The sequence below is a fragment of the Silene latifolia genome, chromosome 6 (genome assembly GCF_048544455.1).
Source record: "Silene latifolia isolate original U9 population chromosome 6, ASM4854445v1, whole genome shotgun sequence".
Classification (NCBI taxonomy): domain Eukaryota; kingdom Viridiplantae; phylum Streptophyta; class Magnoliopsida; order Caryophyllales; family Caryophyllaceae; genus Silene; species Silene latifolia.
In genome coordinates, this window is record NC_133531.1 from 79,950,001 (window position 1) to 79,972,077 (window position 22,077).

The window sequence follows — 22,077 nt, forward strand, 5'->3', positions numbered from 1 at the left end:
TCATCTCTCGACACTATTCCTAAGCAATGGTTTTACTCTTTGGAACACAAGAAGATTATCACCTGGGATGATGCCGCAATTGAGTTCACTAAACAATACACGGATAATGCTGAGATCCAAGTCAACATGCGCACTCTAGAGGTTCTTACCCAAAACGAGAAAGAAGGCTTCACCGACTTCTTAAGTAGGTGGAGGAAGACTAACACACAACTTGTAGAGCGTCCAGACGAAGCCACTCTTGTGGAAAAGTTCGTGGATAATTTAAGACCTATTTATGCAAAACATTTGTGGTACCAAAACATAAAGTCTTTCAAAGGCCTAACTGTGCTAGGAACAAGAATTGAAGACGACATCCGGAAAGGGCTCTTGTCCAAAATGATAGGTCGCGGATATCAAGGCTCAATGAGTCGTTCTTATGGCTCTACTAGCAAGACTGATGAGGTTAACCTTATCGAATCATCAAAGAAGAATAGCTAGCCCGCAAAGGAAGTTCACAAACATTGGCGATTCATACTCCAATTGTAATACTCCGTATTTATAAGTCTTGGGGTACTCTATCGAGTAGCCCTTACTCTGTCGAGTAAGGGCAAGTTGTGAAATAAAATAGTTTCTGACCTGTTGGGTACTCGATCGAGTAGCTGGGGTACTCGATCGAGTAAGGGGGTACTCGATCGAGTACCTTGGGTACTCGATCGAGTGTCCGATTTTACGGGGGTTTTTCTCGGGTTTTGTTAATTATGCGATTAAGGTATTTAAACATAATCGTTATTGTTTTAAATCACTTTTACAAAACCTAAAACCCTGTTTAAGAAAGAAAGCAGCCACTTCATCTTCCTAATCGCATTCTTAGCAATTCCCGGAGTTCAGACGGTCAGTTCGTGTCGTAGTTCATATCGTTGAGTTCCTTGCGTCGAGGGTAAGCTTTTAATATAATTTTTATAATGTTTTGTTAAGATTGGTTAAACCCTAATTTAGGGATTGGGGGTTTTGGTGTGTAGTTTGTGATGTGTAGTCTTTATGTGCTATATGATAGGAGGAGGATTCGTAGAGGAGGCGTTTTGATACAGCTGTAGATACCGTCTGCTTGTTGTGCTTTCCAGGTAGGATTTCCTACTCAGTATTAATCCCATAATGGGATATTGGTGATGTGCTGTAGTTAGTTGTTTGATATAATGATTGTATTGCGTTTGTGGTTGTGACTGCTGTTGATGGTTCTCGAGATGCGTTCTTGGCTGAGTGGGGTCACTTGCGGGAGTGACTTCACGCCCTAGTTTCGCCCTTCGTGGAACCCGCCACGGAAGGGGATGTGCACATTAATGGGACAGGGTTATCGCTCGTATGATGAGCGGGGCTTAGGTGGGAACGGCTGCGGTCCCCCATCGCAGGCTGGTCCGGTGGGATCGTATTGAGATGATGGGAGTTGGTGGTGTGTGTGTGTGTGTGACAGTTCAACTGTCTGTTTGTCTTATTATTGTTATCTATATTGATTGTGTGATTAGTATCGACCCGGTGTTGTTTTGTAAAACTGCGGTGATCCATTCGGGGATGGTGAGCAGATATTGAGCAGGTATTGAGATGAGTACTGGGATAGCTGGGATGCCACGACATGATGATAGGAGTCTTCCGCTGTAGCCTTAGTTTATTTATATTTCAGTTAGAACAGTCATTTGAGAATATTGTATCGTACTTTGGTTTGGTTTTGAGGATTGTATTTATTCATTAAACTATTTATAATAAATGTTGTTTCTGTTTTGTCTATTTGATTATCATACCTCGGGCGTCCGAGATGGTGATGTCTTCATACCTGAGTGGTCCTGGTAAGGCACTTGGAGTATGGGGGTGTTACAAATGGTATCAGAGCGACGATCCTGAAACCTGTAACCAATGAACTTAATGAACATAGGGAGTCAATTAAAATGAACCCGGGGTAAAAGTTGTAGGAGCTAGTGCAAAGGCTTGGGAGACGTCCTAAAGTCGCGGGGGGTCGCCCTACAACTTTGAACCGGTCACATGAGGAGGTGTTTGTCGAGTCATATGTGTGCTCGGTTAACTTGTTAACAATGTGATGAAGTGTGTGATTGTTGGATGTTGAAGGAGAAGTTGAGAATGTGAAAGAATAGTAATATATGTGTAGACTTGATGTTGGAATAACATGTTGGATGTTTACAATGTGGCTTTAATAGCATGATGAATTGATCTTGTTGATAGCGGAATAGATGCGTAGCATATTTATTATGATATCATGTGGTTTTATAAAGTTTAGCATGTTAGTATATGACGTAACATGCGGGTAGCTCTTACGAGTTAGTGTTACTCGATCGAGTGAGACTGACTCGATCGGGTGGATTTTGGCGATTTTGAGTCCAGAATCGAGTTTTGGGGCACTCGATCGAGTAACTGGGGGTACTCGATCGAGTAGGGGGTCACTCGATCGAGTAGCCTAGATACTCGATCGAGTAGGTAAGAGATCAGAAGGTCTGTTTGGTTGGAGTTTGGGTACTCGATCGAGTACGTGGGGCACTCGATCGAGTAGCCTGTTACTCGATCGAGTGTGTTTGGGAACTCGATCGAGTGGGTTCCGGGCATCGTGTTTTCGTGTTTTGAGGTTTAGTACGTGTGTTTATGTTTACCCTTTCTTATATAGCTTCAAGATGCCGCCCAAGAGAACTGCTTTGTACGCGAGAGCTGAGCTTATGACCACGGATGACATCGTTAAGATGTTAGAGCACCAGGATGCTCTTACTGAGACCCTGAAGAGAGTGAATGAGGACAAGGATAAGAGTAAGGAGAAGGAGGTTGATCATTCTAAAATCAGCCTCTATATTGCGAGGTTTAACCCGAAAGAGTACAAGGGAGTTGGGGAGCCTAATCTTTGGATAGTTGGTCGAGAGAAATGGAGAACATCTTAGACTTGGTTCATTGTCCCGATGAGATGAGAGTGGAACAGGCTGCGTTCTATCCGAGGGAGGGAGGCGGCAGCAAGTGGTGGGATTCGGTGAAGGTAAGTGCTAAAGAGATATACACCAACCAAGGCTTACCTGCTATACCTTGGGAGGAGTTTCGTAGGGTGGTGAGGAAGGAGTTAAACCGGAGCATGTGAGGAGTAAGTTGAGGGAAGAGTTTGATAAGTTTAAGATGACCACGAGATGTCTCGTGAGCCGAGTACTACGAGATAGTTCAATGAGAAGTCCAGGTATCGAGGATATGGGTTTGAGTGAGGAGAACCTGGCATTGAGGTTTGAAAGAGGGTTGACTACCACGATTATGGATAAGTTACCCGTGGGAATCCTTACCGATGTTAAGGAAGCTTATGAGAGGGCTGGAAGAGCTGAGAGGTTGGTGGAGATGGCTCAGGAGAGGTCAGGTGGTGAGAAGAGGAAGTCTGAGAGCGAGGGTGGTGGCCAATCTAATCACAAGAAAGGCAACCACAATCGCCTAAAGGATTTTCTTCGGGTCCGGATTTAGTCTTTGGGGCTTCCTTTGGGCGTGGCCGAGGAGTGTGAGTAATAGTTGGGGAGTGACTCGCTTTGGTTGTGGTGGCGTAGGCCACAAGAGACATGAGTGCACGAGTACACCGGGATCTTTCGAGACTGCGCAGAGCTTCGCGAGCAATGGACCGGGCCTGGATCATGGCCAAACCGGGAAGTCGAGTTACCAGAGTGGAGGCAACCGCAACGGCGGTAATTCTTATCAGAAGACACCGACGAACAACAACAACAATCAAGGGTCGGGTGCTAAGCCGACCGCATCAGCCAGTACTGTCCAGGGAGGTGGGCAGAAGACCAGTGGCAAGTTATTCATGATGGAGAAGAAAGCAGCTGAGGAAGATGCGCATGTTATCACCGGTACATTCCTTGTTAATGGTATTCCTACGTTTGTTTTGTTTGATTCGGGGGCTTCTCAGTCGTTTGTGTCTTCGAGTCATGTAAAACAGTTGGGTTTGAGAGTATATGAGTCTGTGAGTGAGCAAGTTTTCATACCTTCGGGTGAGTCTGTATCGTGTGGGAGGTTGTTTAGAGATGTATCTTTGATAGTTGGGCAAGTCGATTTCCCTGTAGACTTGCTAGAGTTTCCTTTTAATGGTTTTGAGATGATAGATGGGATGGACTGGTTAGGAAAGTATAAAGCTAAGATAGACTGTCATCAAAAGAAAGTGTCCTTAAGAGGTCCAAAGGGTGTTAGTGTGTCTTACCGTGGGTTTCTAGTCAAACCCAAAGTTAAGTTGATTGCAGCTGTCACCTTGAAGTCTTATCTGAGGAAGGGATGTCCTTTGATCCTGTGCCATGTGAGAGATGACCGGATAGAGAGTCCGACAGTTGATGAGATACCAGTGGTGGGGGAGTTCGCAGATGTTTTTCCAGAGGAGATTCCGGGGTTGCCACCGAAGAGGGAGATAGATTTCACCGTAGAGTTGAAGCCAGGGACGGGGCCAATCTCTAAGGCACCGTACCGTATGGGTCCTAAGAAGATGGAGGAACTTAGGAAGCAGTTGGATGATTTGATAGAGAAGGGATACATTAGACCAAGTGTATCGCCTTGGGGAGCACCGATCGTTCGTGAAGAAGAAAGATGGGAGCTTGAGGTCGTGCATAGATTACCGGGAGCCGAACCGTGTGACGATAAAGAACAAGTATCCTTTGCCAAGGATAGATGACCTGTTTGATCGGTTGAGTGGTGCAACGGTCTTTTCTAAGATCGATTTGAGGTCGGGGTACCATCAGGTGAAGATTAGAGAGGTGGACATACCAAAGACGACTTTCACGTCAAGGTATGGTCATTATGAGTATGTGGTGATGCCGTTTGGGTTGTCTAATGCGCCGGCAGTGTTTATGGATTTGATGAATAGAATCTTCAGACAGTTCTTGGACCAGTTTGTAGTGGTGTTTATCGATGACATCTTAGTCTACTCTAAGACTAAGGAGGAGCATGAGGAGCATCTGAGGATCGTGTTGCAGACTTTGAGGGATCATGAGTTGTATGCTAAGCTGTCCAAGTGTGAGTTCTGGTTAGAGAAAGTTGCTTTTCTGGGGCATGTAATCTCTAAAGATGGGGTAGTTGTGGATCCGGCGAAGATTGAGACAAAGTGTGGGAAGCACCAAAGAATGTTCCGAGGTTAGGAGTTTCTTGGGTTTTTTTGGATACTACAGACGGTTCGTGAAAGATTTCTCCAAGATAGCTAGACCGATGACAGCATTGATGAGGAAAGAGAACAGGTTTCGTTGGGATGAGAGTTGTGAGACGGCGTTCCAAACATTAAAGGAGCGTTTGACCACAGCTCCTGTCCTCGCATTGCCTGAAGGGAGCGAGAATTTTGAGATTTATACAGATGCCTCGAAGAATGGGCTGGGATGTGTGTTGATGCAGAATGGTAAAGTGATTGCCTATGCTTCTAGGCAGTTGAAGCCTTATGAGGAGAACTACCCTACTCATGATCTGGAGTTGGGTGCAGTGGTGTTTGCTCTCAAGATTTGGAGACATTACCTTTATGGAGCAATCTTTAAGGTATTTTCTGATCACAAGAGTCTTAAGTACATCTTCACGCAGAAAGAGTTGAACATGAGACAGAGGAGGTGGATGGAGTGGATTGGCGACTACGACATGGAAATTATCTACCATGAAGGGAAGGCCAATGTTGTAGCTGATGCTTTGAGTAGAAAGAGTGTACATTCCTTGTGTACAACTCTATCTTTGATGAGGCTGAGGGATGAGGTAGCGAGCTTTGGGATACATATGATGCAGAAAGGAGATGCCATGGGTGATATGACAGTACATCTGGAGTTTTATGACGATATTCGGGATAAGCAAGCTTTGGATCCTAAGATAGTGGAGTGGAGAGCTGGAGTAGAGAAAGGGACAGTGTCCCGGTTTTCGATTCATACAGATGGTAGTTTGAGGTTTGATGGTAGGTGGTGTGTCCCTAATGATGAGGAGTTGAAAAAGACGATCATGACAGAGGCGCATTGCACACCATATTCAGTTCATCCAGGGGGAGACAAGTTATACAAGGATTTGAAGAAAACGTTTTGGTGGCCTGGGATGAAGAAAGAGACAGCTGAGTTTGTGTCCCGTTGTTTGACATGCCAAAGAGTTAAAGGGGAACAGAGAAGACCACAAGGTAAGATTCAGTCTTTAGAGGTGCCTGAGTGGAAGTCGGAATCCATTTCCATGGATTTCATTGTGGGTTTGCCTAAGAGTCAACAAGGTAACAACATGATTTGGGTAATAGTTGATCGTCTGACCAAGTCAGCTCACTTTGTTTCAATGAAAGATACATGGACTAAGGCACAATTGGCTATGGCCTATCGAAAGAACGTGCTTAAGTTACATGGAGTCCCTAAGGACATAGTGTCTGACAGAGATGCGAGGTTTATATCGAGGTTTTGGAAGGAGTTGCAGGAATCGTTGGGAACAGCTTTGAAGATGAGTACAGCGTTTCATCCTGCGACAGATGGGCAGACTGAGAGAACAATCAAGACTCTTGAAGATATGTTGCGAGCTTGTGTGATGGATTTTGGTGGTAGCTGGGAGCAGAGGTTGGACTTGATAGAGTTTTTCTTACAACAATGACTATCACACCAAAGTATTGGTATGGCACCGTTTGAGGCTTTATATGGGAGGAGATGTCGGAGTCCAATCTGTTGGGACGATAGTGCTGAGGCAGTGGTTTTAGGACCAGAGATGGTGCATGAGATGGTGGAACAGATTAAGATGATCAGGGAACGGATGAGAGCAGCCTAGGATCGACAAAAGAGTTATGCAGATCTACATCGTCGGGACATAGAGTTTCAAGTTGGGGATAAGGTTCTTCTGAAAGTGTCTCCGATGCGTGGAGTTATGAGGTTTGGGAAGAAAGGCAAGCTAAGTCAGAAGTTTATAGGGCCTTATGAGATCTTAGAGCGAGTTGGGGAAGTTGCTTATCGTCTGGCTTTACCGGCTGCGTTGGAGAGAGTGCATAATGTGTTTCATGTATCGCAGCTGCGGAAGTATGTGAGTGACCCGTCACATGTGTTAGAGGCAGAGAGCTTAGAGCTAGATGAGTCCTTATCATATCTTGAGGTGCCTAAGCAGATTCTAGACCGAAAGGTTAGAAAGACCAGGAGTGGTGAGACAGTTTTACTTAAGATCCTTTGGTCTAACCACGAGACCGAGGAAGCTACATGGGAGCCAGAGGAAGCTATGAAAGAGCGTTACCCTTTCCTTTTTGATCATGTATGTATGGTTACGGGGACGTAACCTTGTTTCTTTTAGTGGGGTAGGAGATGATCGCGAGAGTTTTTAAGAGTTTTATACACCTTTCACATGTTGTGTCGGGATGTTTGTCGGGATAAGTTGGGTTAGTATCATGTTTTATGTTCGGTTGCTGAGTCGGGAACGTTAGGGGGGAGTACCTTTGTTTAGTAGTGGTTTGAACTTCGGGGACGAAGTTCCTTTTAAGGAGGGAAGACTGTAATACTCCGTATTTATAAGTCTTGGGGTACTCTATCGAGTAGCCCTTACTCTGTCGAGTAAGGGCAAGTTGCGAAATAAAATAGTTTTCGACTGTTGGGTACTCGATCGAGTAGTCAGGGTACTCGATCGAGTAGGGTACTCGATCGAGTACCTTGGGTACTCGATCGAGTGTCCGGTTTTTACGGGGAGTTTTCTCGGGTTTTGTTAATTATGCGATTAAGGTATTTAAACATAATCGTTATTGTTTTAAATCACTTTTACAAAACCTAAAACCCTGTTTAAGAAAGAAAGCAGCCACTTCATCTTCCTAATCGCATTCTTAGCAATTCCCGGAGTTCAGACGGTCAGTTCGTGTCGTAGTTCATATCGTTGAGTTCCTTGCGTCGAGGGTAAGATTTTAATATAATTTTTATAATGTTTTGTTAAGATTGGTTAAACCCTAATTTAGGGATTGGGGGTTTTGGTGTGTAGTTTGTGATGTGTAGTCTTTATGTGCTATATGATAGGAGGAGGATTCGTAGAGGAGGCGTTTGATGATGTTGTAGATACCGTCGCTTGTTGTGCTTTCCAGGTAGGATTTCTACTCAAAAGTATTAATCCCATAATGGGATATTGGTGATGTCTTTGTAGTTAGTTGTTTGATATAATGATTGTATTGCGTTTGTGGTTGTATTCTTTGTTGATGGTTCTCGAGATGCGTTCTCGGTGAGTGGGGTCACTTGCGGGAGTGACTTCACGCCCTAGTTTCGCCCTTCGTGGAACCCGCCACGGAAGGGGATGTGCACATTAATGGGACAGGGTTATCGCTCGTATGATGAGCGGGGCTTAGGTGGGAACGGCTGCGGTCCCCCCTGGCGTGGTCGGTCCAAAGTGGGATCAAGATTGAGATGATGGGAGTTGGTGGTGTGTGTGTGTGTGACGGTTACTGTCTGTTTATCTTATTATTGTTATCTTTATTGATTGTGTGATTAGTATCGACCCGGTGTTGTTTTGTAAACTGCGGTGATCCATTCGGGGATGGTGAGCAGATATTGAGCAGTTATTGAGATGAGTATCGGGATATTTGGGATGCCACGACATGCCGATAGGAGTCTTCCATTGTAGCCTTAGTTTATTTATATTTCAGTTAGAACAGTCATTTGAGAATATTGTATCGTACTTTGGTTTGGTTTTGAGGATTGTATTTATTCATTAAACTATTTATAATAAATGTTGTTTCTGTTTTGTCTATTTGATTATCATACCTCGGGCGACCGAGATGGTGATGTCTTCATACCTGAGTGGTCCTGGTAAGGCACTTGGAGTATGGGGGTGTTACACCAATGCTCTGAAAAGATTGATGAAACAAGGTAAGCTCCAACCCATAGGGCCTACACCTGACCCAAAAAAGAAGTCTAAGTTCTAGGATAAGAATTTATACTGCGAGTATCATAGAGGCAAGGGACACGATACAGAGAAATGTTTTAAACTGAAACACGTCCTTCAAGATATGATTGAAGATGGTCGTTTACCCATACCTCCCGGAGGTAAACCCAACAATACTCAGAATCCTCTTGGTGTTCTGATGATCACAGATGAAGAATCCACCTTAGATTGTTCACACCTAATTTCTCCAGTCGAGGATGAGATTCACGCATTATAAGATGAGGGGAGTTATTCCACCCTTTCTCCTACCATTGCCGATTTTATCGCATGGGCAAAAAGTGTGAGTAGGCAAGTTTCAGAGCTGGAAGATGTGGTGGTATCCATACGCAATCCAAGCACCACACCTAGGAAAACGTGTCACTAACTCCAAGTTTGTCTCAAGAGTCTATGATGCAAGAGGTAATCGTCGTAGTTGACAGTCTAGTCGAGCAAATAATCAGTCTAGAAGCTGAAATCATCAGGTTGAGAGAGCTTAGTTTCGTCAACGGAATATGGGCCGACGACGATGAAGATGAATACCTCACAGAACACTAATCTGGTTAAGGCTAGTTAGGACATAGTCAAGGCTAGCGAAGACCAATACATAAATCACCTTACTCGCTCAGGGCGTCCATATCAAAATGTCTCTCAGAACGGTTCTACGGCTAATGGTCCAGTTACTAACGCCAATGTCATCACCCCAAATGATGGCGAAGATACATATACTGACCACTTGCTAAAGCATCTGCAGAAGACAAAGGCTGATCTTTCAATCTGAAAACTAGTTGCGAGTTCATTTCTCCATCGTCAAGCTATACTGCAAGCATTGGCTAAATTGAATGTGGCGCACAACTCTACGCCTGACGACGTAGTCAACTTGGTCTTCCAAGACTCAATTAAACTAAGTAACCCAGTTACTTTTTCGGACGAGGATTTGCCTCCTTTCGGCGCCAGCCATAACCTCGCTCTATACATTACAGTCACATGCTTAAAGAAAAATGTACCAATGACTTTGGTGGATGATGGCTCCGCAGTCAATGTCATACCATTGAAGACAGCATACAAGTTGGGCATGAAATAATCGGATTGGACTCCTACCAACCAAGGGTGTTCAGGCATACGATGGAACACGATGTAAAGTAGTAGGGCTAATCAACCTCACTATAGCCACAAGGCCAATCGAGCGAAAGGTTAATTTTTAAATAGTGGATATCGAAGCATCATTCAACATACTTTTGGAAAGGCCTTGGATTCATGCTTCCAAGGCGGTAACATCAACTTTACACTAGAAGATTAAGATTCCTCTAAATGGCAAAGTAGTGACGATCACTTCGTCACCTATCAAGGCCGTGATAGAGAAAATGTCAAGCAATCAAGTAATCACAGACCCATTATATGAGCTTGGGGGCTTTCAGAGCATAAACCTTGTAGAGAGCGAACTGGTACCTCTATACTTCAACCCATACTCCAATTTAGTGGTCAACCACATACTCAAATCCCAGGGATACTTCCAGGGAATGTCATTAAACCCTGCCAAGAAAAATACCTTCGCACCGTATAAGGAAGGAAACTCTCAAAGAATACAATTAGGATTGGGATACAAACCTACGAAAGAAGAAGCCTTAGAAATGCTCACTCAGTTTCAAAACCGTAAGAAAAAAAGGAATCCAAATGCGATCATATCTCCTCACCCTCAATGGGTACTTCGTTAGAGAAGGGAGTTAAGAGTACCTTCACGGGTTTCCCGAACCTTGGCACTATAAAGGAATGCAACTAGCTGGAATCGAGGTCTTCTATGAGTGCTACTTCATCCCTCTAGAAACGGTTCCTACCGTCAAAACTCGTCAAACACCTTGTTTAAACGAACAGGCTGTTAGCCTTCTGTTTGGAGAGGACCGATTTGTTAGAGCAGCATAAGATGAGATCATTACCATGATACTTCAAGATGACCATTTCAATCCCACGACATTGATCACTGACACCAGATCGAATCACCAGAAAGGATGGAGAAAATCGATCAAATGGACTAATAACCAAGGAAATCTCTTCAAAGTCACCACTGGAGAAGGAGAGATGTTCAAAGGAGAACCTGAAGACAACGAGTTCGAGTCAGAGTCGGAGTCGGAGTCGGAGTCGGAATCAGAGTCTGAGTCTAGAGAAGTCATTAGAGAGTCTTCTTCTGTCGTCACTCCCCATCCCCTTGTTTATCCTAGCATAGCATCAAATAATAACGGCATCTTGGGAAATTTCCCAGCAGATGTTCCTTTACCGCCACTGACTACTGAACAGATAGCTTTTTTTGTTTCAGATATTTTCAAAATTTAATATGAATAAATCAGATTCTGCTTACTCTTTGTGTTATTCTGAATGCAATTTTATTTACGATGATAATGAGGATGATCCTGACTCAGACTCAGTCGAATTACCTCCCTACATAGTTAAAGAGATACTACAATAGGGGGAAGGGGGACCGGTCATAGAGAACGCCGAACCCATCAACGTAGGAACTGAACTATAACCCCAAGAACTTAGGATAGAGACGACCTTAAACCCAACTGAAAGGGCAAATTTCATCGACCTCCTACACGAGTTCAAGGATGTTTTCGCTTGGTCTTAAAAGGACATGCCAGGAATCGACAGAGATATTGCAGAACATCGAATTCTAATCAAGCCAGGTTTCAAGCCTGTAAAACAGAAGCTTCGTCGGATGAGGACCGAATGGGCTCTTAAGATCAAAGGAGAAGTCGATAAAAAATTTAAAGCTGGGTTCATCAAAATTTCCGAGTATTTATACTGGGTGGCTAACATAGTCCCGTACCCAAAAAGGATGGGCGAATCCGGGTTTGTGTTGATTTCAGAGACATGAACAAAGCAAGTCCCAAGGACGATTTCCCTCTACCACACATCGATATATTAGTAGATAATACAGCAGATCACGCGTTGTTATCCTTCATGGACGGATATGCAGGGTATAATCAGATCAAAATGGTCATAGAAGACATGCATAAGACAACCTTTGTCACTCAGTAGGGCACATATTGCTATACAGTTATGCCATTTGGGCTAATCAATGCTGGAGCTACATATCAACGTGCTGCGACCACTTTGCTACATGACATGATGCATAAAGAAGTAGAAGTGTGTGTCGATGATATGATTGTCAAATCCAAAGATAGGAAGGGGCATATCGATAACCTTCGTAAATTCTTCCTAAGACTGCGAAAGTACAACATGAGGCTCAATCCTCAGAAATGTGCATTCGGAGTAACATCGGGCAAGCTTCTGGGATATATCGTCGGCTAGAGGGGAATATAAATTGATCCATCCAAGATCAAAGCTCTAATCGAAATGCCGCAACCCCAAACAGAGAAGAAGGTTAGAGGATTTCTAGGCAAAGAACAGTATATAAGCCGATTCATATCAAAGCTCACTATGATCTGCAAACCCATTTTCAAGAAGCTCAAGAAAAAAGATCATACCATATGGGACGACGATTGTCAAAAGGCATTTGACAGGATCAAAGAGATATTGGTCAAGCCACCAGTGTTAATGCCTCCCCAACGAGATCAACCTCTTGGTTTATATCTCACAGTCACCGAAACAGCTATAGGGGCTATATGAAAGATCATAGATCCTAATTAGACTCTATAATTAAAAACAAATTATCTCATAATATGTTCATTTAGTAATCTATGTAACATGCATGCAAATATAAAAGCATAAAATTAAAGATTAAGGAAAAACAATTTCCTTACATTGATATATATGGTAATATGAGCACAATCAAGATCTCCTATCTTGATTGTTCTTGATCTAAAAAGAAATGGATGATCCTCCTTGAAAAACCTTCAATAAGAAAGTATCCTTCAAATTGCACCCAAGAACAAAACACCCAAAAATTTTACAAGTATTAACTAGATACTAGTAAAATTTACCCTTGATAATATTTGTAATATTACTAACACTCTTAGTAATAATATTTTTGATTACTAACTTCTTAGTAAATGATGTATAATAATTTTTAGAGAGATAGACCAAGTTTTGTTCACATGCAAAAGTGAAGTAATGAAGTGTAGAAAAAATTAACAAAAGATGGAGTGTAAGTGGAGGAAGTGGCGGGTGGAGTGTGTAGTAGTGGAGTGTAGGATCCATTTTCCTTATTTTATTGTCCATTATGACACACATAATGATCACATGACAATTATGTAAGAAAAATAAGCAAAGTGTAATGATCATGATCATCCACTACACTCCATTTACACGGTCCAATGTACCATTTACGGGTTCATTTTGGTTCTCATACTTGTCGCACAAATATGTGTAAATTTTATTTTAAACATCGTATCATGTTTAAATGCTTCCAATTAATTTCTTCCAAATCACTCCGTAAATATACGTGTACCACTACACATATTATTATACGTACTAATATTAATCACATTAATCAATTAGTACAATTTTAGTGAATTAACAATTAATTAACTAAAACCCGTCTCATAAAATTTATTATTTAATTATCGCGTAATTAAATAATAACTGCCGCTCCTCGAGTTCGCAACTCGAAATCTCTCTAAAAATAATTGAATAACCTTTTAGTCTATAAATCAAGGGACTAAATAAATTGTATCTCATACAATTAATTAGTTGTCAATTGGGGTTCGTTCCTTTAGGTGTGACCGAAAGGGGTCAGTTGATCACCGCCGTCTCACGACAATAATGTCAAACTCTAGCCAGCCAACCGTTATCGATTTACGTTGATCAACTGACGAGGATCAAATAATTAAATATCTGATGATATTCCTTTAATGAGATTTATTATGTAAACGCACTATTGTGGAGGACACTAACTCCAACAATCTCCCACTTGTCCGACACAAGGTGTGCGCTACCAATTCTCTTGTCCGTTTTAATCTCCCACTCAATGCAAGGTGTCTTTCAGGTCGCACTTGCACATGAACATATCGCGTGTGGTTTTCTCGATCGGGAGTGTGACTACCTGACCGGAAAAATCTGTCACAGATTACTTCCGAGCGTGCCCACGCATTTGTAGTCATTAACTCCTCGAGTGGCCTTGAGATATAGTTACCCAACTTGGGTGGACAATTCCTGTCTGCCCTATCTATCCTATTGCACAATACAGATCACCATGACCTAGTAAATGCCCTTTGGCCTCCTTTCACGGCACGACCTAGGACAAAGACCAAAGTCACTCGAAAACTGCACTTGCTCAGATAATAGTCTCCAGTCAAAAGAATTGACTCATTGGAACATCTTAGAGATCCCTGCCACGACCAGGCGTTTATAATAGAACTAAGGGATTCTCTAAATGGTCACTGTCCGGCAAAGTGTCACACACTCTGCCTATGTAATCGACTAGTCATCACGTATGACCTCATGATGTTGAACAACCATCAATCGACTCACAATCTAGTCACTCTGAGACGTCACCTCATTAAGTGACTAGGGACAAAATACAATGTTCATCTTATTCACTTGAATAGTGTTCAACATTGTCTCCACAACTTATTCAGATAAACAAGGTATTTAAAAATTTAGTCACACTAAATAAAAGATTCATAAAAGAATGAATGCGAAAACAATGAATGTGATTATCATATATATAATAAGAGATACACTATCCAATTATTACATATCCATAATCTAAAGAAAATCTGGTACTCGTCTCAATCCCATTGCGACGACATGACCATCATGCTTAGCCTTTGATAAAGGCTTGGTTAAAGGATCAGCAATATTATCATCTGTCCCAACCTTACAAATGTCAATTTCCTTCCTTTCCACATAATCTCTAATTACATGGTATTTCCTTTCAATGTGTCTAGATTTGTTACTAGACTTCGGCTCTTTGGCTTGAAAAATAGCTCCACCATTATCACAATATAGAGTGATCGGATCTTTGGCGGAATAGACACTCCTGGTCCCTCCATGAATTACCTAATCCAAACAGCTTCCTTCGCAGCCTCTGACGCTGCAAGGTACTCAGCCTCTGTTGTAAAATCCGCAGTAACGCTTTGCTTGAAGCTCTTCCAGCAAATAGCTCCTCCATTTAGCATAAACACATAGCCGGATTGGGATTTCATATCATCCCGATCGGTTTGCAAACTTGCGTCCGTGTAACCTCTTACATGCAACTCAGTTTCTCCTCCAAACACTAAGAACGAATCCTTAGTCCTTCTCAAGTACTTAAGGATGTTCTTTACGGCTATCCAGTGACTCTCACCAGGCTTGGCTTGATAACGACTTATCATGCTCAAGGCATACGTAACGTCGGGACGAGTGCAAATCATAGCATACATGATAGACCCAACAACGGAAGCATAAGGAACGGTCTTCATGTGTTCAATTTCCTTAGGGGTGGAGGGAGACTGTGACTTGCTTAAAGTAATCCCTTGGCCCATAGGTAGAAATCCTCTCTTGGAGTCTTTCATACTGAACCGGTCAAGAACTTTGTCAATATAAGCCTCTTGACTCAATGCTAGTATCCTCTTGGACCTATCCCTATAGATCCGGATACCCAAGATTTGTTGTGCCTCTCCTAAGTCCTTCATCTGGAAGTGTTTCCCTAGCCACTCCTTAACGGAAGTGAGCGATGGAACATCATTCCCGATGAGCAATATGTCATCCACATATAGGACAAGTAATGCAACCTTACTCCCACTAAACTTCATGTATAAACACGGTTCTTCCACACTTCTAGTGAAACCGTATTGTTTAATAACATGATCAAAGCGATGATTCCAACTCCTAGATGCTTGCTTAAGACCATAGATGGAATTCTTAAGCTTACACACCTTCTTAGGGTTAGATGTATCCACAAAACCTTCAGGTTATATCATGTACACCTCTTCTTCTAGAATCCCATTCAAGAAGGCGGTTTTGACATCCATTTGCCAAATCTCATAATCATGAAATGCGGCAACCGCTAAGATTATCCTAATGGACCGAAGCATAGCGACTGGAGCGAAGGTTTCGTCATAGTGTAAACCATTAACTTGGGTAAACCCTTTTGCTACCAATCTAGCTTTGTAAACATCTACATGTTTATCCACGCCGAGCTTAATTTTATATATCCATTTATACTGAAGGGGTCGCACTCCCTCAGGTAAATCCACCAAGTCCTATACTTGGTTCTCGTACATGGAATCCATTTCGGATCGCATGGCTTCTAGCCAAAGCGAGGAGTCGGGACTAGACATGGCCGATTTGTAGGTTGTGGGTTCATCACTTTCCAAAAGTAAAAAAACACCATCCTCTTGGATGTTACCAAGGTAGCGGTCAGGTGGATTAGAAATCCTACTTGACTTTCTAGGAACAATTACCATTTCAGAGGAAGAGGGAATGCTATCCTCCACGTTCTCCTCTACCTCAATCTCGGTTTGTGGCTCTCGAACTTCGTCAAGTTCAAATTTTCTCCCAATCTGTCTCCTAGAAATAAACTCCTTTTCTAGGAAGACAGCATCACGAGCCACAAACACTTTGTTCTCGTGTTTATTGTAGAAGTAATAGCCACGTGTTTCCCTTGGATATCCTACAAAAAGACATTTGTCAGACCTGGGTGCAAGCTTATTGTAAGACTTGATCTTGACGTACGCTTCGCAACCCCAAATACGCATGAATGACAAATGAGGGACTTTCCCTGTCCATATCTCATATGGAGTCTTATCGGCCGCTTTAGGCCCTGTTCTTTTGTACTGAAACTTATCTGAACTGAACTTATAAGATCTGAACTAAACTGAACTGAACTTATAGGATCTGAATTGAACTGAACTTATAGGATCTGAACTGAACTGAACTTATAGGATCTGAACTGAACTTATAGGATCTCGAATCGAATCGAATCGAACTTATAGGATCTCGAATCGAACTTATAGGATCGAATCGAATCAAATTATAGGATCTCGAACTTAATCGAACTTATAGGATCTCGAATCGAATCGAATCGAACTTATAGGATCTGAAGTTAACTTAAATTAAGTGACTTTAAGTCCAAAAGAACAGGGCCTTAGTCGGGCTTCGATTTAGTGAAAATATTGCAGACAAGAGGGAAAAACCCCAAAATGAACTAGGAAGCTCAGTTAGACTCATCATAGACCGAACCATATCTAGTAAAGTTTGGTTTCTCCTTTCGGCCACACCATTTAATTATGGTATGCCAGGAGGAGTCCATTGTGATACTATACCACAATCTTTTAGGTGTGAATCAAATTCATAATTTAGATATTCACCACCACGATCGGATCGTAGGATCTTAATCTTTCTATCCAATTGGTTCTCTACTTCATTTTGAAACTCTTTGAACTTGTCAAAAGCTTCACTCTTGTTCTTCAGTAAGTAGACATACCCGTATCTACTTAAGTCATCAGTGAAAGTAATGAAGTAGTGAAAACATCCTCTAGCGGTGATGGTTAATGGTCCACACACATCCGTATGTATGAGAGCCAAAACCTCACTAGCTCGTGTCCCTTTTCCCGCAAAAGGTGCACAAGTCATCTTGCCTGAAAGGCAAGACTCGCATGTACCATAAGATTCGAAATCAAATGGTTTGAGCACTTTTGATGAAGCAAGTCTCTTAATGCGTCTTTCGTTTATGTGACCTAAACGACAATGCCAAAGGTAGGATTCAGTTTGGATCACCCGTTTTGAGCTTTTTAGTTTCTTCATGATAAACGTCATTAACATCATTTAAAACATAAATGCCTCCAATTGAAATGGCCTTGCCATAAACCACATTATTTAATGAAAAAGTACAACTATTGTCCTTAATCATAAAATAAAAGCCTTCCACGTCTAACACGGAAATGGAGATGATTTTCTTGGTTAAAGTTGGTACAAAATAACACTTATTTAAATACAACTCTAGACCACTAGCTAAAGTGAGCACATAGGTTCCCACGGAAACGACCGCTACTCTAGCTCCATTGCCTATGCGGAGATCCACATCACCTTTTGCTACTGCTCGCACGTCCCTTAAACCCTACAAATGATTACAAAGGTGAGAGCCACATCCGGTATCAAGTACCCAAGTGGAAGTGCAAGCATAATTAACGTCTATCACATAGAGAGAGGAAATCATACCAATAGGCGTCACACGCCCTTCCTTGAGACCCTCCAAGTATTTGGGACAACTCCTCCTATAATGCCCCTTCCCATTACAATGGAAACATTCGGCCTCGGAGAGTTTGACACTTTTTGCCTTGGGATTGCCATTCTCAACGGCCTTCCCCTTTCCCTTGTTATGTTTCTTTGACGATTTCTTGAATTGGGACTTTTCCTTCCCCTTTCCTTTCTTAACTCCAAGGGACATGTTCTTTAACTTCATGGTTAAAATATCCCCTTTGTCACTCCCACTAGCTTCCATATCCCTCTCCACTTGGGTGAGGAGTGAATGAATTTTATGATAACTCTTATCCATGCCATTCATGTTGTAGTTCACCCTAAAATGGGCAAACTTGGTGGGAAGTGAGTGGAGGATACGATCCACCACAAGAGTCTTAGGAATCTTACACCCTAGACGCTATAGGATGTCGACATATTCAACCATTTTGAGTACATGAGGACCAACCTTTTGGCCCCTCTCAAGCTTAGCTTCAAAGAAGCGTGCCGCCGCATCGTATTGACGGACTTTAGGTGTTTGTGAAAACATAGTAATCATACGAGTGAATATCTCGTACGCATTTAAAGAAATGCATGATAGCTTGAGCTTTGGGGACATCGACCATATCAACACATTTTTGATATCATTCGACATCCTCACATGGTCATCATAGGCGGTCCGCACCGCCGATGAAGCCCTTGGACCGAGCTCGATGGGAGGAGCATCGGTCAAGTAAGTGAGCACATTGTCGGACAACGCGGCACTTTTGATGTTGGATTCCCATTCAAGAAAGTTACTACCGTCATATTTTAAGATACATTTGTCCATTACGGACCTTAGCCATGAATCTTTGCCTAGTGAAGTAGTCGATGGAGTTGATGAAGTTGCCATTGCGAATTAAAATGCTACAACAAATAAGGAAATATTAACATCCATTGTTTTAAAAAAAAAATTACTTGTAAAAACATGTTTAACAAGTTTTAACATTTATATAATAATCTCTCATTAAATTATATAAATGATTCCAAGACCCAAATATTAAACAAAAATGAGCGTCGCTTGGGTGAAACATCCCATAATTGTATAAATTCGGTAAGTCACGTTGACTATTTCTACCTCTAGAACTCTTGGTCGACGAATTTCCTTAAATCCATCTACTAGCCCCGGAACACAAGACCGTCTTATATCCCGTTGAGTCCAACCAATTTTGGCGTGTGATAACCGTTTACCACCCTACTTACCCAGGGTAAAAAGAGAACACCCCGCTTGGGCGAGCATGGCTCTAATGAACAAGAGATTCATAGGTGTTACTAATTGCTAAGGCTAATCTCAATTTTAGTTATGTGAGAGATCTTGTCAATTAAGTCATAAATTCCCTATAAGTGAACTAAGTTGGTGAATGTAAATGACATGAATTGACAACCGCGAAAATAAAATGCATGTGAATGACGATTTTGGCATGCGCGAAAATAAAAACAAGCAAACAAGTAAACATATGAATAAATCCTAGTATAGCCACCTAGTTAATAAAAATTAGACTATTACATATCGGAAACCAACTCCTTGGTCCCTTGCCTCTTCATTCCAAAAGTGGCTTCTTCTTGTGGGATTTGGAACACCTTCCAAAAATAGACTCCGTCTCGATGTAATCCGTCTTTTGGAAATGCCGGTAAGAATAACTATTACAATTGAATTACATAGCTATTCCAATTATACATTAATTAATAAAATAAATAAAACTATTAATTAATTACAAACTGACGATACGAGATCGTATTTAATTTACAAACAAATTGTTATTCCCATTCATTTCGGGAAATAACAATTAAAATAAACTAGGCCATACTAGGTACAACAAGATAAATACTTTAAATAAACGACAATCATTCATTCAACTTAAATAAATATGCTTAAAATGCTGTAAAATGATGCCAAAATCGCCCTATGTATTAATTGTTGGTATCCATCTCGGTTTTTGTGGATTTAATCGATTTTTAACTTGTAAAAATCAATAATCAATTCTTAAATCTCATTTAAGTCCAAACTAAATGTCCAAAATGTTTTGAACCTCAAAATTAGTCCTCAATAATTTATGATGAATAATTAGTTTGATTTGGTGATATTTTGCTAATTTAATCGGTAAAAACATAATTTTTAAGTAATAAATCCAAAATAATTGAAACATTACCCAAAAAATTGAAACAAAAATTTTGAGTATTCTGGAACACTCCCAAAAACACCAAAATGTCAGAAAAATTACCACAAAAATCCGGATAAAATATATGAAGAAAAACATCGATATTTATCGGTTTTTAACCACTAAAACCAATAAATATCAAAACAAGGTGAAATCACATTTTAAATTTCACTTTTAACTTTTAAATAATATTTTTAAATGTACATAAATTTATCATGGACAGGAACAAACGTTTCAAAATTATGATTAATTTATTTCACTTTTATCGACTTTTATCTCATAAAATCAATAAACATGCAAAACTTCAAATAAAACTTCAACATTTTGCGTACAATCAGTAGAAAATATGCATGAAATACCATAAATATTCCATAGTCCGAATCATCTTTTAACTATTTTTAGTCAATTTATAACTAAAATACGGTATTTTGACTCGGTTTTCTACCAAAAATCATTAAAAATAGCAAAATAACTTCATAAATCACCAAACTTTACCACAAATCCTTTGAGATTAGTAGGTGTGCATGTCCCAACAATTTCGTGCTAAAACCTCTTCTAACACAATTTTTGAGTTTTTATAAATTATCTCAAAATTTATTAATATGCTTAAAATCAACATGCAAATTACAAGCCTAAGCTCTGATACCACTTGAAAGATCATAGATCCTATTTAGACTCTCTATTTAAAAATAAATTATCTCATAATATGTTCATTTAGTGATCTACGTAACATGCATGCAAATATAAAAGCATAAAATTAAAGATTAAGGAAAAACAATTTCCTTACATTGATATTTATGGTAATATGGGCACAATCAAGATCTCATATCTTGATTGTTCTTGAGCTAAAAAGAAATGGATGATCCTCCTTGAAATACCTTCAATAATAAAGTCTCCTTCAAGTTGCACTCAAGAACAAAACACCCAAAAATTTTACAAGTATTAACTAGATACTAGTAAAATTTACCCTTGATAATATTTGTAATATTACTAACACTCTTAGTAATAATATTTTTGATTACTAACTTTTTAGTAAATGATGTATAATAATTTTTAGAGAGATAGACCAAGTTTTGTTCACATGCAAAAGTGATGTAATGAAGTGTAGAGAAAATGAACAAAAGATGGAGTGTAAGTAGAGGAAGTGGCGGGTGGAGTATAGTAGTGGAGTGTAGGATTCATTTTCCTTATTTTATTGTCCAACACATTATGACACACATAATGATCACATGACAATTATGGAATAAAAATAAGCAAAGTGTAATGATCATGATCATCCACTACACTCCATTTACACGGTCCAATGTACCATTTACGGGTCCATTTTGGTTCTCATATTTGTCGCACAAATATGTGTAAATTTTATTTAAACATCGTATCATGTTTAAATGCTTCCAATTAATTTCGTCCAAATCACTCCGTAAATATACGTGTACCGCTACACATATTATTATACGTACTAATATTAATCACATTAATCAATTAGTACAATTTTAGTGAATTAACAATTAATTAACTAAAACCCGTCTCATAAAATTTATTATTTAATTATCGCGTAATTAAATAATAACTGCCGCTCCTCGAGTTCGCAACTCGAAATCTCTCTAAAAATAATTGACTAACCTTTTAGTCTATAAATCAAGGGACTAAATAAATTGTATCTCATACAATTAATTAGTTGTCAATTGGGGTTCGTTCCTTTTGGTGTGACCGAAAGGGGTCAGTTGATCTCCGCCGTCTCACGACAATAACGACAAACTCTAGTCAGCCAACCGTTATCGATTTATGCTAATCAACTGACGAGGGTCAAATAATTAAATATCTGATGATATTCCTTTAATGAGATTTATTATGTAAACGTACTATTGTGGAGGACAGTAACTCCAACACTATACTCGCACAAACTGTTGGA

At 40.6% G+C, this 22,077-nt stretch overlaps 1 long non-coding RNA gene across 1 annotated transcript; it reads right to left on the bottom strand.

Moving 5' to 3' along the window:
- Positions 1 to 17,577: 17,577 nt before the first annotated feature.
- On the bottom strand, positions 17,578 to 21,251 carry LOC141658810 (uncharacterized). The gene is made up of 3 exons (XR_012549445.1): positions 20,953 to 21,251; positions 17,950 to 18,873; positions 17,578 to 17,848 (listed from the first exon to the last, which is right to left on the bottom strand). It is a non-coding gene; the product is annotated as an uncharacterized LOC141658810 (long non-coding RNA).
- Between the last annotated feature and the right edge of the window lie 826 nt (positions 21,252 to 22,077).